Source organism: Chlorocebus sabaeus, chromosome 1 (genome assembly GCF_047675955.1).
Source record: "Chlorocebus sabaeus isolate Y175 chromosome 1, mChlSab1.0.hap1, whole genome shotgun sequence".
In the NCBI taxonomy this organism is placed as follows: Eukaryota; Metazoa; Chordata; class Mammalia; order Primates; family Cercopithecidae; genus Chlorocebus; species Chlorocebus sabaeus.
In genome coordinates this window covers 120,699,147-120,710,586 of record NC_132904.1, presented here as the reverse complement: position 1 = coordinate 120,710,586, position 11,440 = coordinate 120,699,147, and positions in this window count along the sequence as shown.

Here is an 11,440-nt window from a genome sequence, read left to right as displayed (position 1 = left end):
CACCTGGGTTCCATCACACCAGCAGCTGAACCGGGATAGAAACCCCGTGTCCTGGCACCAGGCCCTGCTCTGGGGCGGAGGGGGCCAGAAACCCTCCCACCATGCGGCGCCTGCCCGGTCCTAATCCCCTGATTTGCTCCCGGCTGGCCTCTCCGCAAACACAGGGCCTGCCAGCGTCTAGGGGCTTGTCACCCTGTTAGCGGATTTGTTCCCGGAGACGGCGCAGTTAATTGGCCCTTTATGTGGGGATCAGGGCGTATTTGCTCAGGGTTCCCTGAGCGGAGGCGCGGCTCAGCCCGTAGGCAAGGCTGCTTCACAGTCCCTGTCATGTGGGTTTGGAGGCTGGACAAACAGCGGGGCCACTCTCCTTTCCAGGAATCTGCTGTCTCTCCTACACCTCACCTCGCCTGGGTTCTCTCTAATTTTCACTCTCCACTTTTTCTTGTTTCTCTCTGTTCTTTCCTTCTTTGTGCTTCTCTGTATCTTGATGATACTCTCCTTTTAAACCAAACTCAGACCTAAGCCAAGAGGGCTGAGTTCTACCAACTGGGGATATCACAGAATAAATACCTCCCAACCATAGCCCCTCCCTTTTCCTCCTCATTCTCTAGTGTCCCCTAGGGGGGACATTTCATAGTTCTCTCCCTTTTCTTCCCCATTCTCTAGCATCCCTAGGGCCCTGGGCTGGGCAGAGGGCAGTGGAGAGTGGATAGAGAAGAAGTCACACCTACCAGCTCTTCTGCAGCCTTCTCCCCACCTTCCCTTCTTTACTGAGGGTCAGATAGACAGCCTAGAAACCCACCTGCCCCTGTCCACATCCAACTTCTTTCCTGGTTACCCCCATAGGCAGTTCTGAAAGGGGGTTGCCTCCTACTAGTCTCCTCGTTGCCTGCTTCACCCTCTGAAAATTACCAAGACAACTCTTTGTCCTTTTGCTGGAGTGGGTATGCAACTCATTGCAACTATGTCCATTTCCTAATTTGTCAACTGTAAGTGCCTGTACAGCACCTAAAATACTGAATAGGTGCCCTGCAATTGAAGGAGCCTCAGTCAGGGTCCATTCGCTCTGTCGACTTATAAATTTCCAACTTAGACTGGAGAAAGAGTCAGAGCTGAGTTTAGAGCCCCTGCCTTCTACCACCTCAGGAAACTACTTCTTTCCCAGAGTTTTACCAACAATACATACAGTCCAGACTTTAGAAAGGGTAAGAAAAAGAAACAGAGGTTTCGAAGGAGGGTTGGCAGAAAGAAGAGAGAGTAGCAGGAAGCAAGGAGGATGGGGTGAGTTGAATTTGTAGAGTTAGGGGCTAAGTTTGTTCTGATGAGGTTATAGCATCTGATGGGAAGAAGTGTGTGTGTGTGTGTGTGTGTGTGCAGGTGCGTGTGTGGGTTCACAGGTAGAGCCCTAGAAAAGAGCCCTGGGCCAAGAGTTGATGAGGTAATACGGAAGAGGAATATTTCTTTCCTACAGTGGTATTTTGGGTGGGTGGATTTGCAGAGGAACATGGGAAATGGGAAGGGCAAGAGATTATGAGTAAGGCAGGAACCCTATACAAGAGTGGTGTTTTGGGAATCATGAGCCTCTAAAAGGACTCTCCATGCCCCCCCACCCCACCGGTGTGTGTGTGTCTGTGTGTGTGCATTCATGTGCTAGGGCAGAGAATAGCTACCCCAGGCTAACTTCCTTGGCCTAGTGCCAGCATATTGGCCAGAGAATGTGGCTGGGAATTTTCAGTGGCCAAGCTGGGGCCATATGGGGAGGCTTCTTGGTGGTCTAAAGCCTGCATGCCAGCTGGTAGTGGATGAAGCTGCTGGCATGTAATTGCCCAGGAGGGCAGTCTGAAGACAACCCCCCATTACTACCACTGCCTCCCCTCAATGCACACACACACTGTCCAGTCCATTTTCATCCCCCCAGAGCCTGTAGCCTCTCATCACTCTCTGCCTGAACCCCTTCCCAGGGCATTAATAAATATTGAGTGTGAGATTGTGTGTGTGTGTGTGTGTGTGTGTGTGTGTGTGCTGGGAGGGGGACAAGGAAATAACATCTGCCCCTTACCCCCACTAGGGTATGCCTGTGAATGGCCCAGCAGGGCTGCTGGCTTCAGAGTCATGATGCCAGGGGGCAGTGACCCAGCCAGCAGGGGCCAGAGAACCAAACAGGAGGGGGAATCAGAGAGCAAAGAGCAGGCACCCAGCTGGAAAGCAGACAGCAGGAGCCTGCCCCTGGCAGGAGCCAGAGCGTGTTGGCTCAACCCCTGTAGCTGCTGAAATAATAAGCCAAGGCCCCCTGCATGAGAGTACCCCTTTCCCCACAGGGTTCCAGTGGAGGAGACTATGGGGAGACACTTTGCAACACACTCTACCAAGTGTGGAAATCTGGAGGCAACTGGGCAGAAATGTTCACATCCCGATACAGATATGACAAAGGCCAGGGAGAACAAGAGCTTTCTTGGTTCTTTTTATAAAACTAGATGCAGAGCAAGCTTCCATAAATATACATTTGGTGACTATACTTGATTAAATAGTCAGTCCTCACAACTGCCCCTGTAGAGCCCACCAGACTTCTCTGTCCCTCCTTTTGCATTACAGCTGCTGTAAGAAAGTACCAAAAACTAGGTGGCCTAAAACAACAGAAGCGTATCCTCTCACAGGTTAGAAGCCTGAAATCAAGGTGTCAGCTGGGCCATGCTCTCCCTGAAGGCTCCAGGGAGGGATCTATTCTTGCGTCCTCCAGCGTCTGCTGATTACCAACAGTGCTTGGCCTTTCTCTTCATCACTCCATCTTTGCCTCTGTCTTCTCATGGCCTTCCCTGGGTGTGTGTCTCGGTGTCTCTTACCTCTTCTTATAAGGCCACCAGTCATTGGATTAGAGTACACTTTAATCCAGCATGACCTCACCCTAACTAATTACACCAGCAAAACCCCTCACTTTCAAATGAAGTCACATTCTGAAGTTTTGGGTGAGTAGGAATTTTTTTAGCGGGGGCAATGCATTTAACTTAGTGTACCTTGTTTTCCTGTATTTCCTTCCTCTTCTGCTCTCGCCATATTTCTCATACTCTTCCAGGGGTTTATTATTTGAGTTTTTAAAATATTCTTGTAATGATAATCATAATGCATGCTCAGGCAAACATATTCAAGCAGTATAAGAAATTATAAGATGAAAAGTCTAAGTCTTCACTCCATCATTAAGTCCTTCTTTATCCTACAGATCCAGTTGCCTGGGTAGCTACCACTGGTTTCTTGTGTGTCCTTTCAGATTTTTTTTTAAAAAGTATATATAAGCATATGTATCTCTATTCCTTCTATTTTTATTTATTAATATATTTTTTGAGACAGGATCTCACTCCGTCACCCAGACTGGAGTGCAGTGGCATGATCTCCGCTCACTGTAACCTCCACTTCCCAGGTGCAAGCGATCCTCCCACCTCAGCCTCCCGAGTAGCTGGCACCATAGGCTTGCACCACCACACCCAGCTAATTTTTCTTTTTTTTTTTTTTTGGTAGACACGGGGTTTTGCCATGTTGCCCAGGCTGGTCTTGAACTCAGCTTGGGCAATCCACCTGCCTTGGCCTCCCAAAGTGCTGGAATTACAGGTGTGAGCCACTGTGCCTGTCCTCTCTATTCTTTTAAAGTAAAATTAGCCAGGTGTAGTAGCACAGACTTGTAGTTCCAGCTACTTGAGAGGCTGAGGAAAGAGAATCACTTAAGCCCAGGAGTTCAAGACCAGCCTGGGCAACACAGTGAGACCTTTGTTTCAGTTTATTTGTACTGTTCTGCAACTTGCCTTTTTTAACCCATTGATATTTTTAGGGCATCTCTTTATATCAGTTCGTGTATCTCCACCTTTTTTACTTTACTAGCTGCCTAATATTCCATTCCATAGGCTTATTGTACATTTGTAATCAGCCCCCTATTTACGGAGGCTTAGGTTGTTTCTGGCTTTTTGTTTTACAAACAATGCTACTAATAAACATCCTACACCTGTATCTTCATACACATCTATAGCTGCAGAATAAATTTTAAAAGGTGAAATTATAGAGGCAAATAATAGCTAATAACAGCTAATGTTTATTGAGTGGTTCTATTAGTTTCTTCATTCAGCAGATGTTCACCAGGTACCTACTGTGTGCCAGACAGTTCTGGATGTGCAGGCTATCAGGAATGAGAAAAATCTGAGCACTTTACAGGCATAATCTCATGCAATGTTCATAGGAACCCTGTGAGGTAGGTACTATTATTTCCAGTTTTCAGATAAGAAAATTATGCCTAAGAAAGGATAGCAAGTAAAGTAACTTTACTTAAGTAACTGCCTAAAGTTATACAGCAAGAAGTATGTGCATTTATATATGTGTGTGTGTTTTTCTGAGGTGGAGTCTCACTCTGTTGCCCAGGCTGCAGTGGCTCAATCTCAACTCACTGCAACCTCTGCCTCCCAGATTCAGGCGATTCTCTTGCCTCAGACTTTTGAGCAGCTGGGATTACAGGCACATGCCACGGTGCCTGGCTAATTTTTATATTTTTAGTAGAGATGGGGTTTCACCATGTTGGCCAGGCTGGTCTCAAACTCCTGACTTCAAGTGATCCTCTTCCCTTGGCCTCCCAAAGTGCTGGGATTACAGGTGTGAGCCACCAATCCCAGCCCCATTTAAATTTTTCATATATATCATCACATTGCCCTTCAAATGGTGCCACAATTGACAGGCCCACAGCAGTGTATGAGAGTCTCTGTTTGCCATGATCAAATATTATTTTTTTATTTTTTACAATTAAATAAATATGTATTTAATTACTGTAACATCTATATAGTTAATTCTGAGTGAACTTGAGCACATTTTCATATGTTTAATGGGCACTTACACATTTTTTCCATGATTTGCCCTCTTGTGTCTCTGGGGAAAATTTGTTATTTGTCTCATGTGTATATGTTGAAAATTCCCCTCAGTTTGTCATATAATTTTTGACTTGAAAATATTTTACCAGATTTTAAAAAACAAAGTCAAGTGTATTAATGTATTTCAATATAGCTTTTCAGTCTGTTTCATGCTTAGACTTTCCTCATGCTAAGATTACAAAAATAGAATCTTTACTTTCTTCTAATAATTTCTAAGGTTTGATATTTTGCATACAGATCTTAGATGCATTTAGAATTTATTTTGGTATGAAGAGTAAGGTAAAAATATGGTTGTTTCTTAGATAAGCGGTTGTCCCTGATTCCTTCACTGATCTGCAGAACCACTTCTCTTATATGCTGAATTCCTATTTATATTCCTAAATTTGAATAGGAATCTCTTTCTGTTAGTTGATCTGCATGTTATTACCCATGACAGTACTTAACTGTTCAATTATTATAACTCTGTAACATAGTTTACTGTCTGATAATTTCCCTTATTACTCTTAATGTTTAGATGTTCTTTGGCTATTCTCATTTTCTTTCAGATGTCCTTAATTATTTTTTTATTAAGCTTTAGGTCCTTGAGCTGGAGCTGCAAGGTAAAATTTTAAAAATAGTAATAATAAACAAAGCTATAGGAAATATATATATGTGTGTGTGTGTGTGTGCGCATGTATGTGTGTGTGTGTGTGTGTATACATATATACATTTTTTTTTTTTTTTTTGAGACAGAGTCTCACTCTGTCACCAGGCTGGAGTGCAGTGGCCCAGTCTCAGCTCACTGCAAACTCCACCTGCCAGGGTCAAGCAATCCTCCTGCTTCAGCCTCCCGAGTAGCTGGGATTATAGGTGCCTGCCACCACAGCCAGCTAATTTTTGTATTTTTAGTAGAGACAGGGTTTCACCATGTTGGCTGGGCTGGTCCCAAACTCCCAACCTCAGGTGATTCGCCCACCTTGGCATCCCGAAGTGCTAGAATTACAGGCATGAGCCACCATGCCTGGCCTATTTTTGATATTTTTATTGAGTTACATTGAATCATAGATTAAGAAATTTGACGTGTTTACAATATTGATTCTTTTCAAGAACAAATTATAGGCTGGGCACGGAGGTTCATGTCTATAATCCCAACACTTTGGGAGGCCGAGGAGGGCAAATCACAAGGTCAGGAGTTCGAGATCAGCCAGGCCAGCATAGTGAAATCTCGTCTCTACTAAAAATACAAAAAATTAGCTGGGCATGGTGGCGCATGCCTGTAATCCCAGGTACTCGGGAGGCTGAGGCAGGGGAATCACTTGAACCCAGGAGGTGAAGGTTGCAGTGAGTTGAGATCACACCACTGAACTGAAGGTTGGGCAACAGAGAGAGACTCCGTCTCAAAAAAAAAAAAAAAAAAAAAAAAGAACAAGTTATTTATTGAACATCTACTCTGTACCAAGCACTCTTTTAAGGCACTGGGAATACATGAGTTATCAAAATAAACAAAAACTCCCTCATGGAGCTTACATTCTAATGGTACTACAATTTAGCAGACAATAAAAAAGGTAAACAACTCAAATATCTAATAAGTTAAATAGTCATGAGAATTATTTGGTAGTGGCATGAGAAACTTACATTTAAATGGGATTCCCAGAAGCAGCCTCATTGAAAAAATGACATTTGAATAAAGCCTTTAAGGAAGTGAGACAATTAGCCATATGGCTACCTTAAGGAAGAGTTCTCCCAGATAGATGGAACAGCCAGTGCAAAGGCCCCAAGACAAGAGCATAAAAAGTTAGTTGGAGGGAAAAACAGAGGTGGAGTAGGGTGAATAAGAGAAAGAGATATCAAGACTGGGGTAATTACGTAGGAGTTTGTATGACATAATAAGAACTCTAGCTTATTTTGGGTGAAATGGGATTCCATGGAGAGAGATTTGAGAGGAAGAGTGACATAACCTCACTTATTTCAGTAGAATTTCTCTGGCTGCTATGCTAAGAACAGACTGAAGAGAAATCTGAAGAGATGAAGCAGGGGAAGCAGTTGGGAAACTCTGGCAAACTTTTGCAATACACACGTAAGTGATGGTGGTGTTTCAGATTAGGGTGGCACCAGTAGAAATGGGAAGTACCTGGATTCTGGATATATTTTGAAAATAGAACTGACAAAATTTTAGTGAGATGGAGAAAGCTAAAGGCACTGTAGATTCAATGGATAATATTAGGAACTCAGTTGGGGGCATGTTAAGTTAGAGATGGCTGAAGTTCCAGGCAGTAGTCTTGGCTACAGGTATATAAATTGGAGCATCCTCATCATATAAATGGTATATGAAACCACAGAAGTAGGTAAGATCATCAAAGAAAATTTTAAAAATTGACAGGTCCAAGGACTGGGCCTTTGGGTACCCAAACATTTTGAATTTAGGGAGTTGAGAAGGAAGAATAAAGAAGACTAAGAAGGGACCCGAGAAATAAAATAAAATCTAGGAGAGTGTGGTGTCCTGGAAACTCAGTGAAGAATGAGAAAGCAAGTGAAGGAGGAGGGAGTGAACAATAGTAAAGTGGAGTAAGACCAACTAGCGTTACCGACTGGATGTCAGTGTCCCCTCAAAATTCAGATGTTGAAATCCTAACCCTCAAAGTGATGGTATTTGGAGATGGGGCCTTTGGGAGGTGATTAGGTTATGGGGGTTGAGCCCTCATATATGGGATTAGTTCCCTTGTAAAAGAGGCCCCAGAGAGCTCTCTGACATCTTCTGCCACATGAGGGCACATGGAGAATACAGCATCTATGAACCAGGAAGCAGGCCTTCCCCCACTGAATCTGCTGGCACCTTGAGTCTGACTTCCCAGCCTCCATAACCATGTAAAATACATATTTGTTGTTTTGGCCAACCAGTCTTTGGCGTTGTGACAGCAGCCCAAGCAGACTGGGACAGCTAAGATGAAGACTCATTGACTATTGAATTTAGTAACATGATGTCCCTGTTGACCTTGTTAAAAGCATGTTTGGTAGATTGGTGAAAGCAAAATCTGACTGGAGTGGACTTAACAGTAAATGGAGGCACAGAAGTTAGAGTTTTGGTGAAATGGGAAGGATATTTATAAAGAGATAGTTGAAAAAGAAATGCAATTGGGAATTAAAATGAGAAAAACAACCTCGTGTTTATATGCTAACTAAAATTAGGTCATTGAGAGGGAAAACTTATGATACAGAGAAGAGACGGGAGAGTTGCTGGAACAACATGCCTGGGTAGGACAGATGATGGGGTCTAGAGCATAAATGAATGGAGTCAATGAGCCAGGACACAGATATCTCATCCACAGTAATGGGACAAAGTATAGGGTGTGTGGACACAGACACAAGGAGGTGGTAAGATGTGGGGCTAGGAGCCAATGGGAGTTCTCTCCTGATTGCATCTCTATTCTCCATGAAATAGGAAACAAAATTACCAGCTAAGAGTAAGGATAGGTGAAGAGGTGATGACTGTTTGAGCAGAGAGGAAAATACCTGACAGTCAGGAAGGAAAGCAGGACAGTTTACAGATATAGAAATATAGTAAAATTGGCTGGGCATGGTGGCTCACACCTATAATGCCAGCACTTTGGGAGGCCAAGGTGGGAGGATCACTCGAGGCCAGGAGTTTGAGACCAGCCTGGGTAACATAGTGAAATCCTATCTCTACAGAAAATGTAAACATTAGGCATGGTGGCATGTGCCTGTAGTCCTAGCTACTCGGGAGGCTGAAGCCAAAAGGATCATTTGAGTCCAGGAGTTTGAGGATGCAGTGAGCTGTGATCACACCACTGCACTCCACTCTGGGTGATGGAGCAAGATCCTGTCTCTAAAATATATATTCCTAAGCAGCATTAGAGGTCTGCTTCAGGTTAGCGATCATAAATTAAAAGTGAGACCAATGTGCATGGTTTTGCACTTTTCTGCAGGTACATTCGGTTGCTTGGGTGCAAGTGAAGAATAGGTGGAGAGTTCGATTTGCCCAAGGTTGTGGGTTAGCCAGGCAAGCTCAAAGACATGAGAGACAGATAAGGAAGTTGAAGATGTAAGCAAGAAACTGATTCCAATGATTGACCATGGGAATCTAAACTGAATAAGGAGATAAGTGGAGCCATGAGTCAATAAATTGAAGGAGCAGCAGTGAAAAGAAAATTAAATCAGCAGAAAGAAATTGAGATCGATGGGTTGTTTTGATGTGGCCTAAGATTTGTTGGAATTGGAATACCAGAAGAAGTGAGCTGGAAAAAAATATGAAATAGTGACTAGCTTGAAACTGACATCATGCAGAAGTTCAGTTACTGGTTATGACAGTTTACTAGGGTATTATCGCAGGAATGAATAGCTAAGGTAGAGTAGACAACAAGATTGTGGGAGGAGAGGAGGTCACAAAACTAAGAAGCAATGATATTAGGTGAATCGTCACAGTACGCTTTGAGATAATCAAGAATTAGAGCAGGGGAAGAGTTGGTGACAGTGAAATGAGCTGAGAGGTAAACTCTGCAGGGAACCAGGTACAATGACCCCAGGAGGAGGTAGTCAGTGGCACTGAGACAGCAGATAGTGTGTCTTATGACATTAGACTCAAAGATGGGAAGTTTTTAGGGAGGGTGAAGGGAGAATGGTTCAGATTTAACAATGAGGAGCAAGGAAGATGCCAACCCCACTAAGTCCAATAGCACAGTTATGAAAGATGAAACAGCTACCTTGTTCTTATAGTCTTTAATATTTTTTAAATTTTCATAATTTAGATCTAGATCATTTCTTGCTGTGTTTATTCCAATAATAATAAGTATTATTTTTGTGTTACAATTGTAAACAGGATCTTTTTTTGTACTCTTTTTAGCTTCTCCATACCCCTCTTAAGCCCTGAACTCCAAACTGAACATACCACTCCAGAATTGCTGAGAAGGATTTCATCAACCCTGTACCTCTGCCCATCTCCATTGTGACTGTCTTAGTCCAGGTTCTCACCAAAGCCTCCTAACTGCCTGCAGTCCACCCACTACACTGCAAGGAGTTGTGATATATTTGTTCAACTCTCACGTAGTTAAGCACCTACTAAGTGCCAGACACTGAGCTACATGCTTGTCTCTAATGTTCAGATCTCATCATGTCACTCACCTACTTAAAAATTAAAAGGGTGGCCAGGCGCAGTGGCTCACGCCTGTAATCCCAGCACTTTGGGAGGCCGAGGTGAGCGGATCACAAGGTCAGGAGATGTAGACCATCCTGGCTAACACAGTGAAACCCCATCTCTACTAAAAATACAAAAAAATTAGCCGGGCGTGGCGGTGGGTGCCTGTAGTCCCAGCTACTCGGGAGGCTGAGGCAAGAGGATGGCATGAACCCAGGAGGCGGAACTTGCAGTGAGCCGAGATCGCGCCACTGCACTCCAGCCTGGGTGACTGAGCGAGACTCTGTCTCAAAAAAAAAAAAAAAAAAAAAAAATTATAAGGACTTCTTTCTACGTCCTGTAGGATAGACCCACACAGGTGGCACACAAGTTATCACCATAGTCTGGGTGCTGACTGCCTTTCCAAGATCTTCTCCACTACTCCCCATGCCAACTCTACCCCTTTTGGCCACTTTTTTTTAAGACAGGGTCTCACTCTTTCACTCAGGCTGAATACAGTGGCGCAGTCTCAGCTCACTGCAACCTCCATGTCCCTGATTCAAGCGATTCCTCTGCCCCAAACTCCCAAGTAGCTGGGACTACAGGCCTGCGGTCACCATGACCAGCAAATGTTTCTATTTTTGGTAGAGACAGGGTTCCACCATGTTGGCCAGGCTGGTCTCAAACTCCTGGCCTCAGGTGATCCACCAGCCTATGCCTTCCAAAGTACTGGGATTACAAGTGTAAACCACTGCAACCGATCCCTCTTTGGGTATCTGTATTCCAGCACCAAACCACCTTTTTTCGTGACTGCATGGTATTCTTTGTACCTCTATGCCTCAACTCTTTCTCCTCCCTCTTCCTGAAATGCCTTCTCCTCTCCGTTCTCCACTTTCTGAATTCTTTTTATTCCAGCAATCCAGCGTCAGTTAACTAACTAGTGACTCTTTCCTGACCCTCTCAGACTGCGTGTCTTCCCAGACCACTTGGTTTATTTCCCTCCTGTATAACTTAATAAGCAATGTTTTGATTGTTTGCCTACATGTATATTTTCCCCATAAGCTTCAAGTTCCCCATAGAGTGCAGGGATTGTATCTTATTTGTCTTTTATCCCTGGTGCCTAACACAATGTGTGGTTTATAGTAGGTGTTCATTTAACATTAACAAAGACATGAATTTTCATATGTAACATGAGTGTGAAGTTGCTATTGTGAGGTCTGTTCCAAGTGCTGTACATGTATTCTGTAAAACAGAATGAGTCTTCTGATGAGCCGAGCAGAGGAGGTTGATTTTATAGACAGAAAAGGGCTGAGGAAAGCAGAAACAGAAAATAAAAAAGCAGATTGATCTTTTCAACAAAACTTTTCTTGTAAAGGTGAAAGCAGAGGGGACTTCCTTATTACATCTGCTAAAATTGGTCAGTTGGGGATTTGAC